A 26,212-nucleotide genomic window follows, 5' to 3' on the forward strand; every position below is an offset into this window, starting at 1 on the left:
AACATTGGGTTGCATCTCTAGCTCCAGACAATTCTTATCTTCTTTTTTTTTTAATCTTCTAAATATTTCCTTTCCTGATTCTTTGTACTGCCCTGGTATAAAATCCTGTTGCTTTTGGATATTGTTATTTTATTCTCTAAGCTTCTTTACTTTTCTGTCACATTTCTTCCCCTTTTCTTCTCCCCCCCCCCCCCCGCTTTGATGGCTTCTGCTTTAAAGCTTTCTTACTCTTCTTTTTAGTTCTGTCCATTTTTTTCTCTTAAAGGTTTAGTCTTATGCACATGTCCATGTGTGCGTGTATGCGCATGTATGTGTGGATTTCTGTGTGTATGCTACATGCATGCAGGTACCTGTAGAAGCCAGAAGAGGGTACTGGATCCCCTGGAGCTGAAGTTACAGGCAGTTGTGAGCCTGAAAATCTGGGTACTGGGAATGGCACTCAGGACCTCGGAAAGAGCAGCAAGCATTAATAACGGCATCTCTTTAGCTTCCTCTCATCGTCTTTCTAAGCCACCCATTGAGTTTTCAGTTTCAACGATCATCGTTCTTTATTTTCATGCTTTTTCTTTTCATATCTTTCTGTTTTGTTTTCAGCATGTGCTAATGAATTTTATGATCTATTTCACATTGCTTTGTTATTTTTGCTTTTTAGGAATCAGGACTGATTCTCTCAGCTGGGTCGGCTGGCTGTCCCTCACTGTGGGTTGTTTCCTTGTATAACTTCTAAGTGTTCACTATGAATGCAGTCTTATTGAGGAGTCAGTGTGCCTTGGGTGGCTCACTGGACCCTTGTCTCTATAATATAGTTTACAGAGGGGATTGCATTTGCTTTTGAAGGCATCCTAAAATTAGTTTCTGGGCTAATTGTTTTGGATTATGACTCATGTGCCACACAGGATTTACATTTTGCTTAGGAGATTTTGCTTTTCTTTAGAGACTTGGGCAGATGCCAGGCTTTCTTGCCAATTTTCTGGGCTAGTAGGAGGAATGTCTGTTGATCGCTGTTTTACCGATAAGGTTCAGTTTTAAAAGGATACTCTATAACAGTTCTCTGACCCCAAGAGGCTGTGACCATAAAAACTGTACCCATGTGGACATTAAAATCTTGGTAGCCAAGTCTTGTATCAGATTTTTTGTGCTGCCATGGTAACAACTGGTGTTTATTTCTGGCTTGAGTTCCTTATTATTTCTGGCATCTGGGAGATTTCCCTTTATTCTTACCATCAAACTTGGCTATTGATTAAAAAGAAAATTTATATTTTGTCTAGTGTTTCTGTTTGGTGGAAGGAAGATCTTTCATGTCCTGTAGTCTGTCATAATACTAAAGGTCATGTCTCATAGCTTTGCATTTCCTTGCCTCTGTATTCATTTCCTATGCCCAAATTTCTGCTATTAAAAAAAGTTCCTTGTTGTAAAATATCTTCCTGCAAAGAAATCCCTAAGTCCAGATGATTTCTCAGGAAAGCACTATGAAGGAGGAATAGCCATGGTTTTACAGAGGTATTTCTTGGCAATAGGAAAAAAGGGAATGCTTTTCATGATGTTAGCATAGCTCTAGTGTCAACTGTGTGATAAAGGAGATTATGGGAGAGAAAAGGCCCTTCATAAATCTGCATGAGAAAATCCTCAAGTGAATTATAACAGACCTATCAGACAATATATAAAAAGGAGCTTAGGCAAAAACTCGGTTGTTTTATTTTAAAAACCAAACGATTACTTAACACTGGAAAAGAAATAATTGTATTGTACTATTAGCAAATAAAAGGAGAACCATTTCAATATATATGTATATATAGTATTTGGTATAATTATATACATTAGGACACAAAGCATCAACAGCATTAGGAATAACTGCTTTAATCTGAAAAATACCTTCAGAACTGCAAATGAATCATGATATTTAGTCATTAATTCTTTTATAATTACAGTGAAAATAAAACATAGTGTAAGGCTGAGAGAGCTACTCAATTTTGCCCTTTCTGGTCTTATCCTTTCCTATACCATAAACCTTGCCTAGTAGCAGCACAATTCCTATGCACTGTCTTGGTAATGCAGTCATAGGACACAGAATCAAGAGAGGTGATGTAGACAACCCCAACACTAAATCAAAGCAAAGTCAAAGGATTAACACAACATGTTTTAAGAGCACCATACTACCCCACATTTTAAACTAATGTATCTGAAGTAGGGATCAACTTTACCCTGTGATTTAAAATTCACCTATAGTCACATATACTTTTTTGAGAGGCTACATACATATTATATTAAGGCATGTTGGCTTTGCAGATCAAAGTTACAATTGGATATGTATTTTGGTGCTTGACAGTTTAAAACAACTATATACATTCAACTGGGCTTTGTCTTTTAGTTTTTTTGGGTGGGGTTGCCTGATTTTGATTTTTGGGAGAAAGTCTTGCAATGTTCTCTTTGGCAGGCCTGGCTTTAAATTCATGGTGACCTTCCTGTCTCCACCTCTGAGATGCCAAGGTTATCAGCGTACTTCACCATATCTAGTTTCAACTGGGAATATTTTTCATTTTTCTTTTGGAAATTTTTGAGACAAAGGTCTCAGTATGCAGCTCTGGATGGCCTAGAACTCTCTATGTAGACCTGGCTGATTTCGAATTCAGAGATCCACCTGCCTCTGTCTCTCAAGTACTGCCACTATAGTCTATGTCAACTGGGGATTTTTAAGAACAAAGAGAATACCAGGATATACACAGATACCAACCCAGCATCAACTGGAAGGTGAGACCCCATGAAGCTGCCTCACAAATCCTACCTGCTGGGAGCTGCCAGAGGAGCTCTGAAGAATCAAGGGATTCTCAAGAACTATGTCTAGAAGTGCTTCTGCATCAGGAAGACACAGGATCAACTTTATTAATGTTTATCTTGAGAAACACATCTATTCTTAGTATCCCAAGAACACTGGCAGCTTCTGCACAACCCTGAATCCTAAACAAGCCACAGTTGTTGTTTATCCAATTCTTTCTTCTAATAAAAAACCCACTTTTTTTCGAAGACAAGCAAGCAAGCAAACAAAAGAAAAACAAACAAACAAACAAAAAAAAACCCAACTCAATGTGAGAAATTTGGAAGTACATTTAAATAATGTTTTGGTTTTCATCTTTAATATTATTTGTGCTTCTCTCTTCTCATGAGAATCTTTGGTTTTTTACTTTTAGGAAGACTTTGTGAAAGTTTTTTTTTCTTAATCATCTGGATTTTTTTTCTTTCTGTTTTAACTTTTGTCCCAAGCTTTTATTTCTCAGCTGCTACAACCCCTAGCCTTTTTTTTCTGTTGTTCTTTTTTATCTTGAAAAACTCAGTATTTTTTCTTTCTCATTGTAATGGAATGTAAGGCTTTAACTTTAACATACTTATTTTCATGAATCATTTTAGTTGTAACTTTAATGATTTTGATCTTCTTATTTTTGTTATCATTTATTTCTAAATAGTTCATAGTTTACACCATATCTCTGCTTCAATGATCTGCTCTTAAGAGAGTGTGTATTAACTATGGTGAGACCTTTTTACACCTGTCCAAAGAGGTTTTTTATCAAAATGACAAAAGATAACATGCCCTGGTGAAAGTGTGGAACAAAAGGAACGTCTGCACAATTAGCAGGAAAAAAAAAAGTAATCCAGCCCATTATGGAAATTATATTCCACAAAAATAAAAAGCTAGAATTATCATCTGATCTAGCTATCTTACTTCTAGGTTATTTGTCCTGAGTATTGGAACCAACATGCTCAAAAGATGGTTGCACTTTCATGTTTTATTGCAGTATTTCTAATACTATTATTGTATTACAAATAACTTGTTTGTAATATATTTACATATAGATGTATTGTTATGATTATAAACAACTTATTTATAATCAGCATTGTTTACAGTAGTTCATTATGTTAAGTGAAATAAGTCATGCACATACAAAGAAATAATGCATGTTTGCACTTGTATATGAAATCTTAAACAAGTGAATCCATAAACACAAAGATCAGGGATTAGTTAACAGAGGCCGGAGGGAATTGGGCTGATGAAGGTCAAATGCTTCAGGGTTTCAGTTAGACAAAAAGTAATATTAAAAACATTTTCAATGTCTAATGGACCAGGCCATTCTAAATTAAATTTCCTCTATAGAAAAATTGCTATTCAATAGACATTAGTTTGAAAAAAATATGGCTTTTAGATTTAAATAATAACCATTTGAAAATAGTAGAGACTTCTTAAATGTGATGGTGAGTTAGATTGTCAACTTGACACGATCTTGAGTCACCTGGAAAGGGAGTCTTAATGAGAGATAGTTTCAATCATATTGGTCTGTAGGAATTCTGTGAGTGAGGGATTATCTGGATTCCATTAATAGAGGGGGGAACCTGTCCACTGTGGGTGGTATCATTCCCTAGTCAGAAGATCCTGCACTGTGTGAGTGGAGAAGGCAGACAGGCTGAGTGACAGCACACAACATGCATTTGTTCTTTCTCTGATCTTGGTTATGGATGTGACTAGCTGCTTCAAGCTTCTTGCCTTCCCTATCATGATAGGCCATAACCTAGAACCAAGCTAAAATAAACCTGTTTCCCCCAAAGTTTCTTATTGTCAAGATATATTACCACAGCAGCAGATATAAAATTAAGGTACCAAGGAAATCGGCTTGGTTAATTATTATCTTATAAACATGTTGGATGTGTTTGAAAAGCCTTGGTGCATTACTTTTTTTGAAAAGTGAACAAATGTCATTTCCTCCCAGGTATGGCACCAAGGACATACCAAAGAGACATTCTACCGAAGTTTAACACAGTGAACCAATATGTCTGTTGAAGTTGCTTATAGGAGCATGGGTGAGAGGTTACTTAGAGGAGGGAACAGGTGACTCAGAGACCAAGTAACATAGTTTGTTAATTGTATTGTACAAAGAGGTGATGTAAAAATAGTTAAGAATACAGGCTTTGGAAATTATTTTATAGGCTTTTAATATTTATTTTATACTTAGCTGGGTATATAAATGTGGATATAACTGGCCTCCCTTGTCCATTGAATGTATGTATATTCTGATGGTATCTCCTCATAGAATATTTTTTAGGTTCAAATTACTAGTAAAGTACTCAGAACAGTGCTTAGAACATACTAAAGGTGCATAATATTAAATTACTTTTCTTAATCCGTATTTGTCTTTACTTTTATTTTCTTAACCCATCAGTTTGTGGTAGAGATACATTTAATCCATTTACTATAATATGCATTTCAATTGGTGTTTTGGTCCACCTTTATGAACTGTGTTTAAAGCTGTAATGTATAAATATAATTATAGTACTTAGTATATACTCATTTTATTATCTATCTAATATCATCTAAACCTGGGCCTCTTCTTAATCTGCATGGATATAGAAATTCATGTCCTGTACCACAAGCAACATTCTCTGTAACCTGCTTAGGAAGCTGCTCAGTACAGCTCAAGGATGCCTATATTCCATGACATCCCTTGGCCAGGGCGTGTCTAGTATCCCACAGCATTCCTGGCCAGGGGTGTATCTGGAAGGTTGTCTTTCACTTGCTCTCTACTGCAGCATGCTGCTGACTCTCAGGATGTAGTGCTAAGGTAAGACTCAAGGACAGTTTAGCTGCTGTGAGACCAATGTGAGCTACTGGGATATTCCTATAGGAGGTCAGGAGACCTAGATGAAAAGCCTCAAATATTGACTCATTAGCCATCTGAGGAGCTCCAACTTTTCCAAAATGTACACCTGGAGTTTAGATGTGGGCTGAAGAGTTTGGAAGCCAGGCATACCTGATGAGATCAGAGGGTATGGAGAATCCTCAGGGATGGGGTTTCTGAAACCAGTGGAGCTCCAGGGAGAAGATGTGACTGAAGGGATTTCTCACGTGGGGAGCAAAGGGAATCCAAAATTCTTCAAAGCCCAACAGTCTTAGAGAGCAAGGGCTTTTCTAAAGTATTGCACAGGATGGGCATAACATTCTCATACAAAATCATCAAGGTAATGTTATTGAGTTGAGGTGGCAAAGCCTGGAGAGAATCTACCAGTCAAAGACATCACATGATCACCTTGGTGAAATTCTAGAAGCAGATAGTGTTATTAAAGAATGCAGCCAGTTTAACTTCTGTCCAGTCCCCTTTACACATGCATTCTTCAGTCAGATTGACTGACTTCAAGACTCTATCACACCCCTAGCCTTCCTTAGGGCTCCAGGGAGAAGTGTAGGTCAAGAAAAGACCCAGCTTTAAGCCAGAAGAAGCCAGATCTGGGGTTGTTCTCCCCAAGTAGCAAGACTGTGGGCAACTTACTGTCCTCCTCTCTCTGGATGTGTCCATCTGTCTCAATTTTACCACCTAGACAAAAAGATAAAGGGAGGGGTACTCACAGCATTCTATTCTGTAACTTGTTACAAGGTTTAAGAGAAATGAAATACTGACAGCATGTGGCTAATAACTATCAGTTCTTTCTACCCCTTTCTTCTTTATCTCTCCTCTTTATCACTTCTTTAAATGTTCAAGGCCAGCTGCTTTCAATATACGCACACACACACACACACACACACACACACACACACACACACCAGATTTTGTTCTTTTAATTTCCAAGTCACACATTGAGTAGGTCCAATTCTAAGTCTGCTACCATTTTCTACTTGTCATCACCATTCTCTTAACTTCTGCAATTAAGCTTTCTCCTTGGTCTCTGTCAGTTTTTCTCCAATTGACATAATAGTCATGGCTATCTAAAAATATTATCTATAAACTATGAACTTTCAACAGTTTTCCATAAATTTTGAGTTCACACAAATTCTTCCGATGAGGAATTCCATGTGACCCGCCCCCTCAATACCTTTCCATGCTCTCTCTTTCTTTCCTGCCTTCTAGTTTTCTTCCAAATGCTGTGTTAAATGCACTCATTCTTGCTACAATATCTTTGCACTTGGTCTTATTCTTTTTCCTAAGAGTGCTTCCAGGTTTCAGCACAAATGCTCAAAACTAAAAAAAAAAATCTCTTATCCACTTATCTGAAGTTGCCTATTCTACTTCTAAATTGTTCTTTACTAGTTTACTTACTTATTTTAATGTATTAAAACATTATAATTATTTAATTGATTACCATATATGTTTAAATCTGTATGTCTGATTGTTATTTTCTTTCTCTATACAGTATAAATTTCATCTCTCTTGATCACTTTCAATAGTTTCTGACACATGGACAAATGCCAAAATATATTTACTTAGTGCATGGATGAATAAATGAATAAATACTTTTATTTTGGAGGTCTTTTCAGAGTACTTCAATTTCCCCTCTTTGGAATATCCACCCTATTTGGAATGCATTTCTTTAAGTATTATTTTATTCCTGGAATTGTTTTTTTTTAATATACATTCTTATGTATACTCTACTAGACTGTGGGATACCAGGGAATAGAATTAGAGAATAAATGTTCATTAAATATTTGTTGAACTCATGGGTCAATCACACATGATAAAATTTTCCTTCTCTATTAGAATATAGGTAAAAGAGACCATGCTAAGAACAGCTATACCTTGGCTCACTGCCATGTCTCCATATGTATTGACAGTTGTAGAATTTGGATTGAGCTCTGCCTTTTGAAGCGTAGAGAAGGTCTCTAAGACTGTCCTCAGTCTCTTATTGTAAAATGAATTCATTCTATTCTCTTAGACATAGCACCTCAAGGAACCACCTGGTAATAACTTTGAGTAGGCTACATTAAGGGTGGTGAGCTTTTGAAGCCACATTACATTTTTTCCACATTTTATTACATTTTTTCCACATTCTATGCCATTCACGATTCAGTAGCTTTTCTATTATCTTGCAACAATTCATTTTTCTTTATCCTTTTCCTCTGTCTTTTGTTTCTCTTTGTCTTCCCCCACTTCACTTCCTCTTTGTCTTCTCTCCTTTTGTGCCTATATTTGCTCATCAGCTTTGTTTCATTTTTTTCTTTAAAAAGTCAATTTTCACATCAAATCTATTAAGTGACTATATTCTCTGTCTTCTTCTCATCCCCAGCCTAGCACTATGGACAGAACCCAGGCACTTGCTCATGGTAGCCAAAGACTCTAGCACTACCAGAGTGACATCTTCATCCCATTTTGTAGATATTTAGAGAAACTCAATAGCAGATCCACAATCTCTGCAAGTGGTGGAGTTGGTAATCATATCTGCTTCATTCTTCTCTCAAAGTCATAATTCCAGACACTCCTTGCAGTGTTGCTTGAAGCTGTTTTAGGAAGAACAGAAGCCATTGTGATAGGTCTAGTTACTGATTTAACAGAAGGTCCTTTTGAATGCATTGTATGTACATTTAAGGAGACTTACTAGAAACAATAGACTCTATTGTTTAAGCAACTTTTCTTCCAGGTCAAGACAATAGCACTTTTAAGGTGAACAGCAAACATGGAACACTACATTTTTATTTAAAATATGTATCACTTTTACCTAAATTTAAATTGTTAATCTATGCTTGTGAAAGCATGAATTATGATTTATTCATCTTTATGTATCTAGTCTTTATGCTAGTATATGGAAACTGTAGGACCAGTGAATATCTTTTTTTTTAAAATCTAAATTAGAAACAAGCTTGCTTCACATGTCAATGCCAGCTCCCTTTCCCTCCCCTCCTTCCCTGCCCTCCCCCATCCCCCATTTCCCTCAGTCCCCCACCCAATCCACACTCCACTTCCCAGGAAGGGTGAGGCACTGAACTCATGTCCTCTGCAAGAGCAATAAATAAATACTCTTAACTACTGAGATACTTCTCCAGCCCCATGATTTATGTTTTTTCTTTAGAGCTACTTCATTTATAGGCAGAGCTATTTTTGAGTACTATATTGCTGACTTCCTTTCTTATAGGTGAGGATAGGATGTAGACTACATTTTCAGAAACATTTTTCTTTTCAAATGGTAAGCCATAGTAGAATATTTATTATGTCCTCCTTAGGTACACAATTGTACAAACTGCCCTAAAAACAAGTCCAGATGTCCAGTGAGTATAAGAATCATGTATTTTAGTCTAAAAGTCAACATCAGGTTATAGAGAAGGTTTTTTTTTTTTTTGGTTTTTCGAGACAGGGTTTCTCTGTGGTTTTGGAGACTGTCCTGGAACTCTCTCTGTAGACCAGGCTGGCCTTGAACTCACAGAGATCCACCTGCCTCTGCCTCCTGAGTGCTGGGATTAAAGGAGTGCGCCACCACTGCCCAGCATAGAGAAGGTATTTTAACAGTTCATTCAACAAAACATCTTCAAGGGCAATGCACAAAGCAACTCAATAGAAGAAGGGAAAGGTTGGGGATCCTCTAGAGCAATGGAGGCCTTGACCGAGAGTGTGAGCAGAGGAACCAGGGGGTGGGCTGGTAAAGGCGCAGCACCCATTCTTCAAATGGAAGAATAGAGCCATTGAAATATTTCACTTATTCTTCTGTGCACGTATATATTTATTATCTTTTATATGCCTTAAATTGTACTTGCTGGACAGAATACAGCAATTAATGATACAGACGATTTTATCCCATATAGGGTTCATAATCTGTTAAGAAGATAGCAGTAGCATTACTGACATTTGTTTAACACTAATAGTAATAATTGCTATGGGGAATCTAGGTCCAATGGCTTATGGTCATTGATACATGGTTGTATCAGGAATGCCTCTTAGGGCTTCACATGCATTATCACATTTGAACCTCATAATTACTCTCTAGAGTTATGTTATTTCTGTGAAAAATGGAGGCCTACAAAAGTGAACTTTAATTGCCCAGGAAGTATTTCACAACTAGTAATGTAGGTCTAATATGTGAAACCAGTTTTTATTTGTAGAATCTGTGCTTGTAATCATGCTCTCCATATCCTTAACTGCCTATTATTGTCTCCAGTCTTAAGCAGAAAGTGGTTTTGGGTCTAGTACAAGTAGCCAAGAAGAGGTTTCCTAAGTAGGGATTTCTCATAAGACCTAGGTGAAGGAACACAAAAAGTCTGTCTGGGTGGCTGTTAAGGATTGGGCATGGGACAGAGCTAACATGTTCATGAATCAGAGGTGCAAGACAAATGATTAAATTGGAGGGCAGTCAGGCATTCGAAGAGGAATGGTTGACTTGCTAATGAGTAGTTTCTACTGGGACCCAAAGGAGGTGTGCTAAAGATGCTTAGATTCGGAATCTTATTACTAGTCAATAAGATCCGGTGTGCCCAGCTGCCTTTCCTGGTCATGTTCTTCTTTTAAAAAATGGCAACTGCTTCGTCTATAGGCAGTTAAACCATTTTGGTGATATGGGAGGTAGAAACATTAAAGAACACAGAATCTGGGAATAATTCATTTTCGACTTCTGGAGGTAATTTTAAAATGAATGTTTCTTACTTTGTTACTACTAATCACGTGGTGTAATTCATTTCAGAAAAACACTAAAAACTGCTTTGGTGTGAGAGAAAGGATAATGCTAATTAAGAAATCATGTCTGAAATTGCTATTCATTTTTAAAATCGACGGTGTTCCCTGGCCTGTTGCTGCATCTAAACGCAGCTGCAACAGGCATTCCAGCTTTACTGCTGGTAAGTGTCCAGAGTTTTCATGTAGTTTCTGCAATTTGCACACTGGCAGATAAAAAGGAGAGGAATATTTCAGAACAATGATTTCCTTTGTTTCTAGGGAAGGCTTTTCACTCCACCCTACGTTGTAGTTCTGCTGGGAAGGAATAACTGACATTATTATTAGTTTTCAAAGGGGGATACTTGTAGAATTTTAAGCTGGAGCTTCCTGACCTTTGTGGCGGGGGGGTTGGGAGAGTTATGAACTGTAACCACTTGTATTGATGAAGCTGGAGCTTCATCCACAAACGGATTTTCAGAAGTTTTGTTGGACTTTCACTCATGGGTGCCAGCGTGTGACTGATGCACATCCACTGGCTCCAACAGCTTGAATAAGGCTGCACACTTTTCTTGGGTAAAGATGTAAGTGAAGTGGATGAAATTGGTGTTTGTGTTATTTTTGGCTAACCCCCAAAGTATAGCTCTGATAGTTGTGCTTTCTAATAAACAGGAAAGATGGGGAAATATGCAAGTATTGACAGGCTTTTCAGAGAAGGAAGCTGTGTCCTTCTGAGTGATGAAGGCCTGGTAAAGAGGGTAACAAGACAGGCTAGATCAGTGGCTCTCAACCTGTGGGTTGATGACCCTTTCACCGAGGTCGTCAAAGAACATTCTGCATATCAGATATTTACATTATAATTCATAACAGCCAAAAATTACAGCTATGTGTAGCACCGAAAATAATTTTATGGTTGTGTTCACCACAACACGAAGAACTATATTAAAGGGTCCCAACATTAGGAAGGTTGAGAACCACTGGCCTAGATTGACTTCAGCAATATTGACCGCAAGCATAAGCTATATCATCAATGGATCCATTTAACACTCGCTGCGATAGCAGATGTACCACTTTAGCAGCTTGAGTCGAAGGCTTTTAGTGTGAAAGAGATCCCAGTGTTGGTTAAGATCAAAGGGTGATCCCAGGCATTTCAACACTAAAGATACTTCACAAATGTTTGCAGTTTGTAAAATACCTTTTAAAAAACATGTTCTTGTCTAATCCTCTCTTGTCGTCCTCAAATCACAGAAGTGCCTTCCTTGACTAGCTTCATTTCCTTTCATTTATACTCCTAGGGTTCAGAGGTCAGGAAACAGGCTTACAGATGGTGGAAGAATAGAGATTTATGCTGTGGGTGGGATTGCTGGGAAACTCAGCACTGGTTCGAAGTGTACTTAGGCCCCCAAATTAGAGGACACTAATATGTTGGTCATGCTTGCCTTTTTGCAGCAAAATATGAGGGATTCTCAGAGGCCTTTGATGATGCTGAAGCAGACACTTGAGACAGGCTCCTGAGCTTTAGGTGTCAGGATATTCCACAGGTAAAGTTGGTGGCTAAGAGCTTCAGAAAGTACCGAGAAACACAGTCTGACTCCAAACATGAGGCTTCAGTGGCAGAAAAGATATGGAGGATCAAAATAATCAAGTTAAAGGGAGAGACTTAAATGCGCTTCCCCTATAATGAGATTGATAACTAAATTATATGCCGTCCTAGAGCCTTCATCCAGTAGCTGATGGAAGCAGAGGCAGACACCCACAGCTAAACACTGAGCTGAACTCCTGGAATCCAGTTGCAGAGCAGGAGGAGTGATGAGCAAAGGGGTCAAGACCAGGGTGGAGAAACCCATAAAAACAGCTGACCTGAACAAGGTGGAGCTCATGGACCCCAGACTGATGGCTGAGAGGCCAGTATGAGACTTATCCAGACCCCCTGAACATAGGTGTCTGTTAAGAGGCCTGAGCAGTCTATGGGGCCTTGGGTAGTAGATCAGTGTTTATCCCTGGCATACAAATGGACTTTGGGAGCCTATTCCACATTGAGGGATGCTCTCTCAGCCTGGACACATGGAGGAGAGCCTAGGCCCTGCCCTGGATGAAATGACAGACTCTGGAGATCTCCCATGGAGGGCCTCACTCTCCCTGGGGAGCAGAGTAAAGATGATGCTTTTAAAGCCACATGTTGGTATAAAATTATTATTCAAGGCCATCTTTGGAAATGGTTGTCCACCATCTTGATCTATATTAATATTACTGTGGTCTTCATGTTTATAACACAGACTTTCTTCTTCCTCTCTTTTCTGCTTCCTGACTGATGGGTCTAATGTTAACATGAAAGTATTTAGTAAAAAATCTCATCCTGTGATATGAGTTCCCCACACTGGTCTCCTACCACTCACTTACAGAAGTGCCACAATACTTACCGCTGACAGCCTCCAACAATCTGGCCATGTGTGAAACACATAAATGAGGATTCAAATTATGTCTGATTAAAGTCAGCATAAATTGTAAGTAATTTAATATAAGGGAATTTGATTATGACATCAGGTCTAATGAGAACAGATTGTAAAGAAATAATCTACAAAATAAAGAGAGTGATGATAGAGCAGGAGAGATTGGCCAATGTATACTCCGCTGGAGTATCTTAAGCATAAGAGATGGGGAGAGGGAAACTGATGATGATGATGATGATGATGATGATGATAATAGATATCACCAAGTGCTTTTAAATAGTAGACACTACTTGAAGAATTCCACAACTTCTATTTCATTTCATGTCAACTATGATGGTTAGTATTGATTGCCAACTTGGCAGATCTAGAATCACCCAGGAATCTTACCTCTGGGAACATCTGTGAGGAAGTTTCTGTGTTGGATTCACTGAGGTAGGAAGTCTCATCCTAAATAGAGGCAGCATCACCCAATGGATGGTGATCCCTGAAAATAGAAAGGGGGCAGGAAATGATAGCAGTCATTCACTTGCTGACTTTGGACAAAATGTGATCATTTGGCTCCTGCTGTTGTCATCATAACTTCCCCACCATGATGGACTGTACCTTGGAACTGTGAGTCAAATAAACTCTTAAGTTGCTTAGTCAGTTTTGTCTCAGCAGTGAGTAAAGTAACTAATGCATCAACATACCCTTTGAAGAAAGTCCTACCATTTTCCTAGTGAATGAGCAGCTAATTTGAGCCACCAGGATGAGGAAACAGAGGCAGAAAGTGAGGAGATGGCAGTCTACGTTCACACTTGTAGCAGGTGGATTATTAGTTGGGAGCTCAGGAGTGTGACTTGAGAGCCTCCTTTAGTCGTGATGTAGTTAGTAGAACATGCCTGAACGCCACCATTTACACCAAGTTACAACTCATTAGGAGCAAAATTTATCAGGCTCTACTTAAGTCTTGGGGAGGTGCCCTGCAGTCTGCATTAAAATCTCTCCAAATAATTGTGATTCTATAGTCCTAGTCACAATAATGCTGCAGCTGTCCATTTCCTGTTCTTCCTGTTACTCTGTGGCCCCTGATAAAAAGTGCCTGCTCTTTCTGTGGCTTGGATGTTTCACCTGCTCCTGGCATTTTCTGCACCCATATTCTTCCTCCAGCAACATGAGTGGTTTGTACTATGTTTGTTAGTTGCCATGTAGACAAGCACCGGACACCTGCCATGTTTTGCTATAGCGACTTGTTAAATCAAGGCAAGTTTTGGAAATACAAGGGGCTAGCATTCTCAGGCCAGTCTTACTGCCACACATGCCTAAAGAATCTGGGCTCAGGATATATAGATATATCAAAAGCAGCAGAAAGCAAAAGCCCAGTGAAAATCAGAAACCATTGGGCCAAAACCTCAGAGTAAAATAAGGAATCAGAAAGGTTGGAGGTACATACTGAGACCACTTGTCAGATACTCAGGTTGCAGAACCTGGTTACCTTGGCCAAGGGCCCACTCGGAGTCTAAGAGCTAAGAAGAGATGTTATCTCTGAGTAAAACTGGGGTACTAATGGCTACTGACTGATGTTAAGACAGAAGAAGTGCAGGTGACTCTTATTGCCTCCCATCCTCAGGGTACTGAGGAGAAGCCACGTTAGTAAGCTGGGTGTGGAGGCACACACCCACAATCGAAGCACTTAGGAGGTGGAGACAGGTGAATCAAAACTCTTCTTGGCTACACAGCTTGTACAAGGTCAGCCTGTGCTACGTGAGATCCTGTCTCGAAAACAAAAATTATTCTAGTGCTGAATAGAAGATGGCACAAAAATCATACCAAAAGAAATAAATTCTTGGGAACTTTTGCCCTGACCTCATGTGTGTTTGGCAGAGGCAAATGCTAATTCTAGGCCTCCAGTAACTTGTACAGATAAAATGGGATACTCAGAGTCTAATTTCATCAAGCACCAAGGAATTCTTGACTACCAAAGGAAGTTCACAAAAAGTCAAGGCTTCATAATTTTCATACTGATCATAAAACAAAATTTTCTCTTTAGAGAAATACAACAAGCTTAACACATTCTCAGGAGACAGAAAATCAAAATCTTGGTGATAGAAGATTAAATAGCATCTATAGTCATGCTATATTAATGATAGTCAATGCTATAGGAAAACAATATATTTATTTACCAGAGAGAGAGAGAGTCGCACAAACCAGGAGTTAGAAGCGTGGCTGGCTTCCAGGAGAAAAAGGGAGGTTCCTTTTCCTTTCACTTCCTTTTATATCTACCTGTGTCAGTTTACATGTCCCCGCCCTCATGGGCGGATAGCTTTGTGGGGTTCACTCCTACAATGCTGTCTCAAAGAAGCTTAACTAAGAGAGTAAAGATGAAAAACTTAGGCTAGAGAGGACAATCCTGGTTAGATTTTCCCTTCCATCTTTTTTATTCCCTAGCAGGGCTTCATTGGGTAACCCAGGCTGGCCTTGGGCTCTCAATTCTCCTGCCTTAGCCTCTTGAGTACTGGGATCACAAGCATTTGCTTCAGGTTTTGTTTTGTTTTCCATTTAAAATTTTTGGACAGTTTCATGCACATGTAGAATATATTGTGTTCATAGTCAACTTACCCCATTATCTTCTCCTCCTATTCTTTCTGACGCCCCATTTCCCAACTATTCAGCCTTCTACACTCATGCCCTGTGTGTGTGTGTGTGTGTAGGTTGACATAGCTGCTGTGTGTTCATGATTGTATCAGTCTTGAAAGGTGACATAGCTGTCACATTTAGAGCTGAACTTCAGTCACTTACATTCAGCAGTTTATCCAGTGTGTGACTTTCTATATTAACCATTAACCACTGTAAATAGAAACTTCTTCAATCCAGGAGAGAACAACATTAGTCTATGGGTATAAATATTTAACAACACATCAGTAGCACCTTCTCCACTAGGACTTGTGACCTTCTCAACTATAAGCTTTTGACTAAGTTTACAGTACCAGGCATGTACTCTTTTCTCTAAAGCAGACCTCTCCCCCCAATTGGAAAGTGAGTGGCTACCCCCCTAAACAGTCTGGACACTATTGCATCAATGAGTATATCTTGTCTGTTAGATTGGTATTGTAGCATGAGGGGTTGGTAGTGGGGACGTCCCTTTGATGACATTTTCATCAACTTACATAGCGCCTTTTGGTAGCCAGCAGGGAGGAAGTGTTTAACTATGTTTCAGTGTGATTTCTACATATCCTATATCCAAAATATATGGTGTTTCAGGATCTTGTTCTATGGTTGTGATAGAGCAATGGCAATGGCATTTATTGTTTTGGGGGCCTCTGGAAGCATTTTGGCAGACAGCTCAGAGTACTTTGTACTGGGTCTTTCACATAAAAGCTTGTGGCTTCTGGGAGCCTCATTACCAACCCACGCAGGCTGTAATGTTCAATCATCAACTTTTTGGGTGAGATTTGGTCAGGTATAATTTATGAAGCTAACTTTAAATTTGTTGGACATAATGGCATGCACCCACAGTTCCAGTTACCCGGGAGGCAGGGATCTGAATTGAAGGATTACAATTTCAAGGATGACCTAGGTTATAGGGAGATCTTCTATCAATTTTAATAAATTACCAATTCAGAATTAGGATCAATTAACTATACATTCAAAATTGCCAATATATAAAGATAATTTCAAGTGCATTAGACATATGTTAATTTTGTCTTTCAGTTTCCATATCCACTTGAAATACAGATGTAAATAAACTAAGCAAAGGTCTTTGCTTTTGGTCTTTATGTCATGAACACTTGGATTTTGAAGGTGAATATTTTAGTTAAGTGTTGACAGTTTTCCATATTATTTACAAACTCTGATTAAGTGTTTGAAGGGTATAAATAACTTTGGGAAAATGCAAAGATAAGACAGTAGAAGCAATTTGGGAAATCTGCATGTGACACAACTGTCACACAACCCATGTCCCTCAGAAAATCACCTCAATTTTCTGAACTGGTAAAATTTTTAGCTGAGGCTGAGTATGTGGGAAGGATAGAGCCATTGTGTTCTGACTACGAGTAAAGGTATCTGCAGATGTTGGCTGTGTCATATCCAATTCATCCCTGGAGATGCTAATTATTCTTTAAGAATGTGGTAATGAGGTGAAACACACTACATGCCAGCAGGCATAATAGATCTTATTTCCTATCACTCATTTAAATCAGTGCATTAATTTTCATTACAAGATAAAGTCAGTGATAGAAGCAGAGGCAAACTATGGGGAAAGTAGAGTCTAGCAAGTACAGGCAGCAAGCCACACAATAGTTGGCTCTTGAAATGCTGATCTCATTAACTTGTAGCCAGACTTGCTGAAAGATGGCTATCAGAAGAAAAACAAAAATCCCCTCAATGGTGCAATATTCATGTTAATAGCCCTTAGCAAGGAAAAAACATACAGTTCAAGTCAAATGCCATAAAGGATAATTCCTTTGAATGCATCATTAAGCCAGAGGGAGGAGTTACAGTTTCCACTTTTTGAATTATTGTTCCTCAATATTCGTTTACTGAATACCCATCATGTCAAAGTAGAAAGGAAGAACAGACTTTGTTCAGAAAGCTTACAATTGGTATGACTCAGGGCCAGTGGCAGGGGCGGGGGTGGGGGGTGGGGAGGATCTCCTAGCTGGTGAAAGTTGGCCTCTTAGACATAACTACTTAATGTTTTCAAGCTTTGATTGCCACACTCTTTGTCCTTCTCTGCCTAGCTCAGCTGTTGGTTAGAATGTAGTCTGGAATACGTAAGTGAGTTTAGGGGAGATAGCCGATTTGTTCTCCAGGAAGACACATATGTAGAGGAACGGAGGAACTGGTTTAACCCAATGCTGTGAACCCTGAGATGGAAAAGAAGCTAGAAGGTAGAACTTGACCACTGACATTCCTCTCAGATCTTGAGAATTGGTGCTCAAGAGAGTGGTGGGATCAAGTGTTGCCTTCTTATGCCACATCTGCCACTTGAGTGAGTGAATAAAATAGGGAAACACTTAAGGAGTTTGCTCTGAAACTCACTGCCAGACACTGAACTGAAGGTGTTAGGAAATAAAGGAAGGTAGTCACATGTGCTCCAGTGACAGTGAGATGAGCTTACAGATTTTAATGGGGAGAAACAAGACAAAATAACCCCCTCCCCAAAACAAAACCACCACAGGCTTTATCATCAGAAAGAAATGGACTTGAGTGTTACTTCTGCCACCTTGAACACTGTAGGTCAAGTTCACATACAAAAAAGTTCACATTGGGAGATGGAGCAGGGGTAAAGTGCTTATTGTGGAAATGTGAGAACCTGAGTTCAGATCCCCAGAAGTCACATGAGAGCTGGGTGTCACATTGGAGTGAGTCTTGGAGAGTGGAGATAGGTGGATCTTGAGGGTTCACTGGTGGTCAGAATCACTAAATGGGTAAGATCAAGGTTCAGTGAGAGACCCTGCCCCCCCAAAAATGGAGATGGAGAACTGATTTACCATTGTCTTCTACATATGCAATCATGGGTGAGCACGGATGCACACACACACACACACACACACACACACACACACACACGAAAAGAGAGATAATTGCAAAGTGTTTGACATATAGTAGGGTATGATCTTAAAGTGATACTAGACACTTTTTTCTATATTATATGATGGTTGTATTAATGTTACTTTAAATACTTGATTATTGGGAAATTTGTACTCTTTTGATATTGTATCAGTTTCTCAGAGGAACAGAGCCAACAGGATATATGCAAAATTGAAGAGGGACATTGTTGGATTGACTTATGATTCCAGGGTGAATGCACACATCTGCCGACTAGAGTACTGGGCAAACCTGTAGCTAGTTCAAGAATCTGGATGCTTCAGAACAAGATGGACTAGTGATGCAGTCTCAGCCCAAGGTTGAACTGTGAAAACCCCATGGTAACTCTTCGTACAGATCTGCTTTAGGGACTAAAGAATCTTGAGTCTGATTTCTGTGGGCAATAGGATCAGGAAAAATAAAAAACAAAAAAAGTAGTGTGGTGTGAATTTGTGAGGTCCCTCTTCTTAGCTGTTCTGTGTGGGACCCCAGCCTATTGGACAGCAACACCTACACTTAGGTGGTTTTCCCTGCTGTTTGCTGATCTACATGCCAATCATTTTCAGAAAACATGGTTATTGACGGTTGGGGCCATTTTTTTTTCGGTGTCCTATAACACAGAAGTAAGTTTTAGCAGGTTTTATATCAAGGGTAATTTTAAAGAAAAATTACAAATTTGTTTCTAGCAGGCATCAAAATCGGTCATTGTCTTAGAGCACTGTGGAGAAGGCCCTGGAGGCTGATGTGGGGCTTGACAGGAGGTGAGTGGGGGAAGAACACGGCAAAAGTGGTAAATGGGGCTAGTGTTGCTTTCAACCAAAATGCGCTATTTACCTTTAAGTTTTAAATTTGACGAAATAGTAAAGAAAACAGCTCACAATATAGAGAAAACTCAGGGGACTACAGGAATGTTTTAAAAAAGGTTTTTATTTCATTTACTGAAAGACAGAGAGAAAGAGAAAGGGGGGAGAGGGAGGGGAAGTGAAGGGGAAGGAGGAGGAGGAGAGGAAGAGGGAGAGAGAGAGAGAGAGAGAGAGAGAGAGAGAGAGAGAACGAGTAGACCAGTTTTGCCTGGCAGACTGCCTGTGTGTGATGACAGCGTGGAGATATGCCTTATCCATTCTCAGAATTTATACTCTATATTTTCCCACCAGAATTCAACTTATTTCCACTGTGGAGAAATCATAGGTGGGAGGGACAATTATTCTACTCTAGTTGATTGACAGGAACCAAAAATAAAAGGCATAGTTAAGCATAGAACCTCATAAAGGTGATGTTTGTGCTCAGCATCACATGAATAAAGCACACAGCCCTGCCACACTCTGGCCAGGCCCTCTAACCTCCTGTTTCCTCTTTCTTGGTGCTTGTAGCAGGTTTTGCCATTATTGCTGAGAGCTGCTCCTGGACTGTTGCTGGCAAACAAGGCTAAATAGAAACCCAGAGGGCAGAGAGCACAGGGCTGTACAATGACACCCAAGTACAAATATTGTGGTGGAAATGAGATTTAGTAACATGGCTGAGGCACTAACTTTGCCTGTAATATTAAAGGACTGACTTACGTGTTCTTAAAACAAAGAGGTCCCAGGAACTAGAACATTCTAGAATACCGACTTCCTTGTACCATAGACAATAAAAATAGGCTAATGTGGTTAAGGTTCCCTATGGTAGACTAGAGGTTATGGAGGTTTTGGCTTGTGAATCAGATGCTTTTCACCCTGCTAAGATAAGGCAAATGATCACATACTAGGGCTTTGTTCACGCTGTGAAAAGCTGCTGATTTCTAGGTATTTTGCAAGTCAAGCCTCAGAAACTGCTGTAAGATAATCTCTATTCTTCAAGACAATGCCGATGAGGCTTACAACTACAATTTTGAGTTGAATTTTGAGCTTGTGGGCCTTCACAAGAAGGGAATCCAGCTAAGCCAAATGCCTCTGGCACTCTGTGTTGGCCCTGCCTTGGTAGCAATGTGCTCAAATATGGGCGTGCTCTGTAGGGTAGCTGCATGTGCCCAGATGCATGTGTAAATGCATTCATTTGAAACTTGTCCTTTGTTGTACCCTTGCTGACTTGCAATGAAACTTTAAGCAGGAAACCATAGTGCAAGAAGTATGGATAACAACTAAGATACAAGGTTTACAGATTTATAATGTTATAACATAAATCTCACCATGAATGTTTTTTAACTTTGTATAATTACAACTGCAATAGAATTTGTTAATATAAACCTTTTAAGTGTAGATGCGTATCATTATGTTTTCATAGAGACTCTGCACAATTTTCAGAAATTATCCTATCAAGTAAACATAAAAAAGCTGTGGCTCGTCTTTTATGTTGGACTGTTAAGTCATGCAGAAACATCTTGCAGACTTCTTTCTGGTCTTTTGATTATTTGTCTAGCAAAGATTTTCAAATGGAGCCTCTGTGACAAAGAGAACCCACATTTTTATGAAACAACACATTAGCCATTCATGAATTGCACACTGCTTCCCCAGTTTACAGATGGCCTGTGCATTAAAGGATATGGCAACAGAATACAAGCAGTTATGCATCCACTACTGACTCTCTCCTGATGGTCTGTGCACCTTGACCTGTTTATTTTGCATTCAGTTTCTCCTCTGATCTGTCAACTTGTGTGTGTGTGTGTGTGTGTGTGTGTGTGTGTGTGTGTGTATGTGTTCATGAGCTAGCAAATTCCTGTTTCCTGGACATACGGCATTGTCTTAATTTCTCAGATCTGATTGCATCTCTTGTTTGTATTGCTCAGGTCTGAAAATGTTCCTACAATATCTTCTATTCTCAGAGACACTTCCACACACTGTTTATTACTGGAGGAGAATTGTGTGGAGCAAACTGCATGTTGTCTAGAAGTGCACAAGTATAAGAGCCCCTGACTCATGCAGAGAATTGTAGATATTTAGGCTCCAGTGGTGATGGAGAAATAAAATTCACGGGGTGCTTTGTAGACTATACTGGTAAGAGCTGTTGCTGTCTGGCCGCAGACAATAAAGAAAGCATCAAGGTGGCTCTAGAGACCTCAGCATTCATTAATTATTTAGAGACTTACATGTTAACTGAAAACACTTTAGAAGAATAAACATCCTTTTTGTTCTGACAGTGTTGTAGCTGGTATTAATTACTTCTGATCTTAAGAGAAGTCCATTTATGTTGTTGTAATGACACAGATTCTTCATAAGAACAAGCATTTCCTTTCTCAGACTGTTGGAGGCTAGGAAGTCCAAGGCCAAGCTGTTGGCATCTGGTAAGTGATGTCTTGCTGTCTCCTCTCCTGTCAGAAGGACGAGCCTGAACAGTCACTGTACAAAGACAGAAAAGGAAGAGGGAACAAATTCCTTTTTGGTAGCTCCTTCTATTCATGAGAGTGAAGCCCTCTTGACCTAAACACTGTGCCCCAACACTATTGCTCTGGGAATTAAATTTCTTACATCTGAATCTAAGTCCATAACAACAGCTCTCATTTATACAAGTGGGGGTGTTACTAGCAGGTAATATAAAGAGGTCAGGGATGCCTCTAGACATCTATGTTGCATGGCATAGCCCTCCATAACACACAGAGGTATCTTCCCTTAACCACAGGTGTTTCAAGTGTAGAAAATATACTGTTCAACAACCACAGCAGCCACATTTTATTTATTAATACTTACTTTAGGGATAAGTGGGGCTTTTGTAAAGCATCTCCCTTAGAGGAAATGGTTCACTTCTTTTTATGGTTGATGTTATCTCTGAATATGACACCTAGAACCACTGTATCCATTTTTGCCGCCAGCTTGAGGATGAAAGAAACATGTAGACTAACGAACCAAGAAAAAGGAAGAGAAAAGGGCACAGAGCTTCGAAGTACAACCGAACAGTGTCTGTTAGCTGCTCTGCCTATTCTTAGATGGAGTTGCAAATTCATACATGGCCTGAAACAGAACTCGTAGTGTTGTCCTATTACTTGTACCCTAAGACATCCTACCTAATGTCACTGTGATTCAAAATGAGGGCACCAAGTGATGTGTTTAAAGTACCGTGTTGGGGCTCAGCGAACCAGTTGAGCCCAGTTTGAGTCATGAAAGCTTTCATACAGAGATGACAGGTGTAGACTTGGCACTGATACCCTAATTCAAATAGAGCTTAGAGAGCAAGAAGGAAATGTAGGACATTAGACACAACTGTTGAGTTGTGAGGCCAAGGAGAGGACGGCACGCTGAAAAAGTCATTAAAGGAGGCAGAGAAGCTACACGTGGAACTTGGTGAGCAGCATGGCGTTGCAGGAGAGATGAAGTCTACGGGGAAGTTCTTTTCACACGACGCAGTAGAAAAATCACTGGGACGAAGTTGCTTGACTACATATCATGGAGATCTTCAACTCTGAGAAAGCAGAGTGCAAGAGAGTTCGCTTGTGGTTTAAAAGCTGGGAAGTTTGAGCAGAGATCCTGAGCGGCAGAGAAGCCAGTCAGAGTGGTGGAAAGACAACACTGGTAAGAGTAATCAAGTGAGACGCCTGTTTGAACGGACGTGAAAGGCTGTATGCACTGAAGGGACGCGGCTTTTGAAGAGCTCATGTTAATTGCATTTTGTCCAGTGTAGGATATTGAGTGAAATGTTATTTATTCTTTAATCTTTGGGTTTTTTTGAGGGGCCTGCTACCTAGCTCCCACATAAATCACACACGGAGGCTTATTCTTACTTATGAGTGCCCAACCTTAGCTTGGCTTGTTTCTTGCCTACTTTTGTTAACTTATCCCATCTACCTTTCCCTTCTGGGCTTTCTCTATTTCTGTATATCTTACTTTACTTCTTACTCTGGTTGGCTGGGTGTCTGGGTGTCTGGGTGTCTGGGTGGCTGCATGGCTGCATGGCTGCATGGCTGGCCCCTGATGTCCTCCTCCCTTGTTCTCTTGCTGATTGCTCTCTTTTTCTTTTCTCCTTCTATTTAGTCTCTCTGCCTGCCAGTCCCACCTATCCTTGCTCCTGCCTTGCTATTGGCCGTTCAGCTCATTATTAGACCAATCAAGTGTTTTACACAGGTACAGAATCATAGTTTCACAGAGTTAAACAAATGCAGCATAAACAAAAATCATACACCTTAAAATAGTATTCTCCAACAGCAGGCAGCAAGGCAGGAAGGATGTATATGATATACAGGAAGGGAGGGGCTGAGGGGTGCACGTGTAAGGTTTTCTTTTCTTCTGAGGGTTGACTGAGGAGGAGGCATGCCAGACAAAGTAGGGAGTCTAGTGCTTGGAGCGAGTGATCAAAGTTTGGAATAATTATGTTTAGGCAATGGAAAGGGTAGCAGGGGAGAGATAAATAAATGGGTTGCTGAGCAGCTGGAGTTGAATCTCATAAGTTTGTGACGGAACCAATCAGCATATTTATGTGATTTTGCCTTGGCAAAGCTCAGACCCTTGAAAGGAAGTAGGCAGGTTTTGCTAACCCTAGCTGTGGCTGGAAAAGAGACAGGGAGCAAGTAGAAGGTGAATTGACAAGGGAATTCCTGAAAACACCGGCCGGAATGCTGCAGAGATCACCCAGTGCCACGTGGCTAGGAGAAATACATTCAGATAAACTGGAAACAAGACATGAGAGAAAACACTGTGCATAGTTAGAATGGATCGTTAGCCATCATTTAATCTTGTTTGGGGAATGTAGCTTGAAAACCCACTTAAAATGGTAGTAATACGGAATAAAGTGTGATTAGAATGTCAGATCACTTCTCCCATGATTTTTACAGTTATTAATATATATTTAATATTATTTGTCTATTTCTTGGGAAGTTAATATACAGATATTTGAATATATTTACCCCTCCCAGGCCATTATTTTCCCTCAAACCAACTGCACCCTCTTTCCAACTTTATATCTCATTTTTCTTTTCCTTTATAACCCACTGAGTCTAGTAATTGCTGCCAGTATATGCATAGGTGCCATGGGAAACCTGGTGGAAGATGCATCATTGAAGAAAACTTACTTTCCCTTTCCAGTAGCTATGAGCTGCCAAATATTCTCAGCTTGGGGTGGGGTCTGGTGAGCTCCTCCACCCCCCATCCATGCTAAATGTTGACTATTTGGATACTGTATAGTCACAGCTGCAGTGAGTTCCTAAGTGAAATGGCCCTATCATTTCCAGAAGATACTATTTTCTTGCCACCCTTCTTGACCACTGATTCTGATGCTGTTCCAGCCCCTTCTTTCACAATGTTCCCTGAACCTGGGGTGGGGTTTGGTAATATATACACCACATTTGAGGTTGATAGAATTATTTAAATCATCCACGCTTATGGTTTGGATACCAAGTGACCTCAAAGGCCTTTGTTCATTAGTTGCCTGTTGTACTACTAAAACATAGTGGAACCTTCATTAGATGTTGGGTCATTGGGTGCGTGACCTTGGAAGAGATTGGGACCCCAGCCCTTCCAAAACTCCTGGTACCCATAGAGAGGTGACACTCCTCTACTGTGATGCTCTGTATCACCATAGTTTCAAGCAACAGAACCAAGACATCATGAACTGAATCCTCTGCATCCACGTGGTTTGTTTACTGAAGATATTTGTCACAGTGATAGAGATCTAGCAACCTTCACTGAAAAAAGAGAATATGTGTTTCAGAGGTGGTAAGGACAGACGCTAAGGTCAGGCAGCTATTTTAACAGATTAACCAGGATATTTTGGTTCTGGGCTGATCATGCCATTCTGAAATCCATGAAAAAAAAAAGTGCTTTGTAAAAACTTAAGGCAATGAGCAGGAAAAGAAAAGTGAACTTCTGCTGGGCGTTGGTGGTGCACGCCTTTAATCCCAGCACTGGGGAGGCAGAGGCAGGCAGATCTCTGTGAGTTTGAGGCCAGCCTGGTCTACAGAGCGAGTTCCAGGACAGCCTCCAAAACAATACAGAGAAAGCCTGTCTTGAAAAAACAAAAACAAACAAACAAACAAGAAATGGGAACTTCCTCAATTAAGCAAATATTATATAAATGCCTTTGTTGGCCGGAGGAATGATTCTGAAGACATCTCTCTCTTTGCTGTGTCATGGAGAATCTCTATGACTGGCTGTTGTCTTCTGGAAAGGCCATGCTTGTGGGGGAATCTGGCAGAAACCCAGGTGAAGCAGTTGTTGAGGAGTCAAGTAACAGGGTGATAAAAAGTCACTGGAGGGAAACAAAAGGGGATTTGATGTAACTAATTGATTGTGAATGCAGCCTGAAGCATGTGTATTGGGGGAGACCTTCACAGTCCACTGAGCCACTGGACATTTTAATCAAGAGGTTAGTGTTCACATGAGTCCTGCATCTCTTTTGAAAGGGGCTTATTCATTGGGAGAGTTATTGGGAACATGTGTTTATTAGGCTGGGAAGGAGAAAGCTCTAACATTGTTGAAAGAGATCAGCCTTTTTTCTCAACCTCTGCTGTTCTCTGTGGTAGTTGACATTGTCACTAATAGAAAGTGATGGATAGAGAGAGAGGCTGCGGTTTTTCATTTCAGGGTTTATTGACAGTTGTATACAAAATGTACCACCCTGAAGTCCGAGTTTGTTTTTTATGTGGGACTCCAGTCATGCCTCAGGGTATGGTTTACTGGGTGATAAGCCATTGGTGTTCATTTTTGTTATTTTATTATTATTGATTATATATTCTAACTTACTATTTTCTTATTTAAACACACTGTCAGCTCATTCTCACTTTCTTCCTGTAGATTTGTTTAAAATTTTAAATTTTCTCTCATGCTCAATTGTGGAAGAGCATAGATGTCTCTCTGTTTCACTGCATTCTTAGGCTCCGTGGTGTCTTCACTTCTTAAATGAATGTCA

General features: G+C 39.8%; 1 protein-coding gene and 1 long non-coding RNA gene across 2 annotated transcripts in view; one reads left to right on the forward strand and one right to left on the reverse strand.

The window, feature by feature from the left end:
* Hmcn1 (hemicentin 1) overlaps nt 1–26,212 on the forward strand; it is a 423,434-nt gene that overhangs the window by 17,669 nt on the left and 379,553 nt on the right.
* LOC121136797 lies at nt 7,763–15,042 on the reverse strand. The gene is made up of 3 exons (XR_005873936.1): nt 14,998–15,042; nt 13,223–13,319; nt 7,763–8,248 (listed from the first exon to the last, which is right to left on the reverse strand). It is a non-coding gene; the product is annotated as an uncharacterized LOC121136797 (long non-coding RNA).

The sequence above is a fragment of the Mesocricetus auratus genome, unplaced genomic scaffold, assembly GCF_017639785.1.
Source record: "Mesocricetus auratus isolate SY011 unplaced genomic scaffold, BCM_Maur_2.0 Super-Scaffold_100676, whole genome shotgun sequence".
Classification (NCBI taxonomy): Eukaryota; Metazoa; Chordata; class Mammalia; order Rodentia; family Cricetidae; genus Mesocricetus; species Mesocricetus auratus.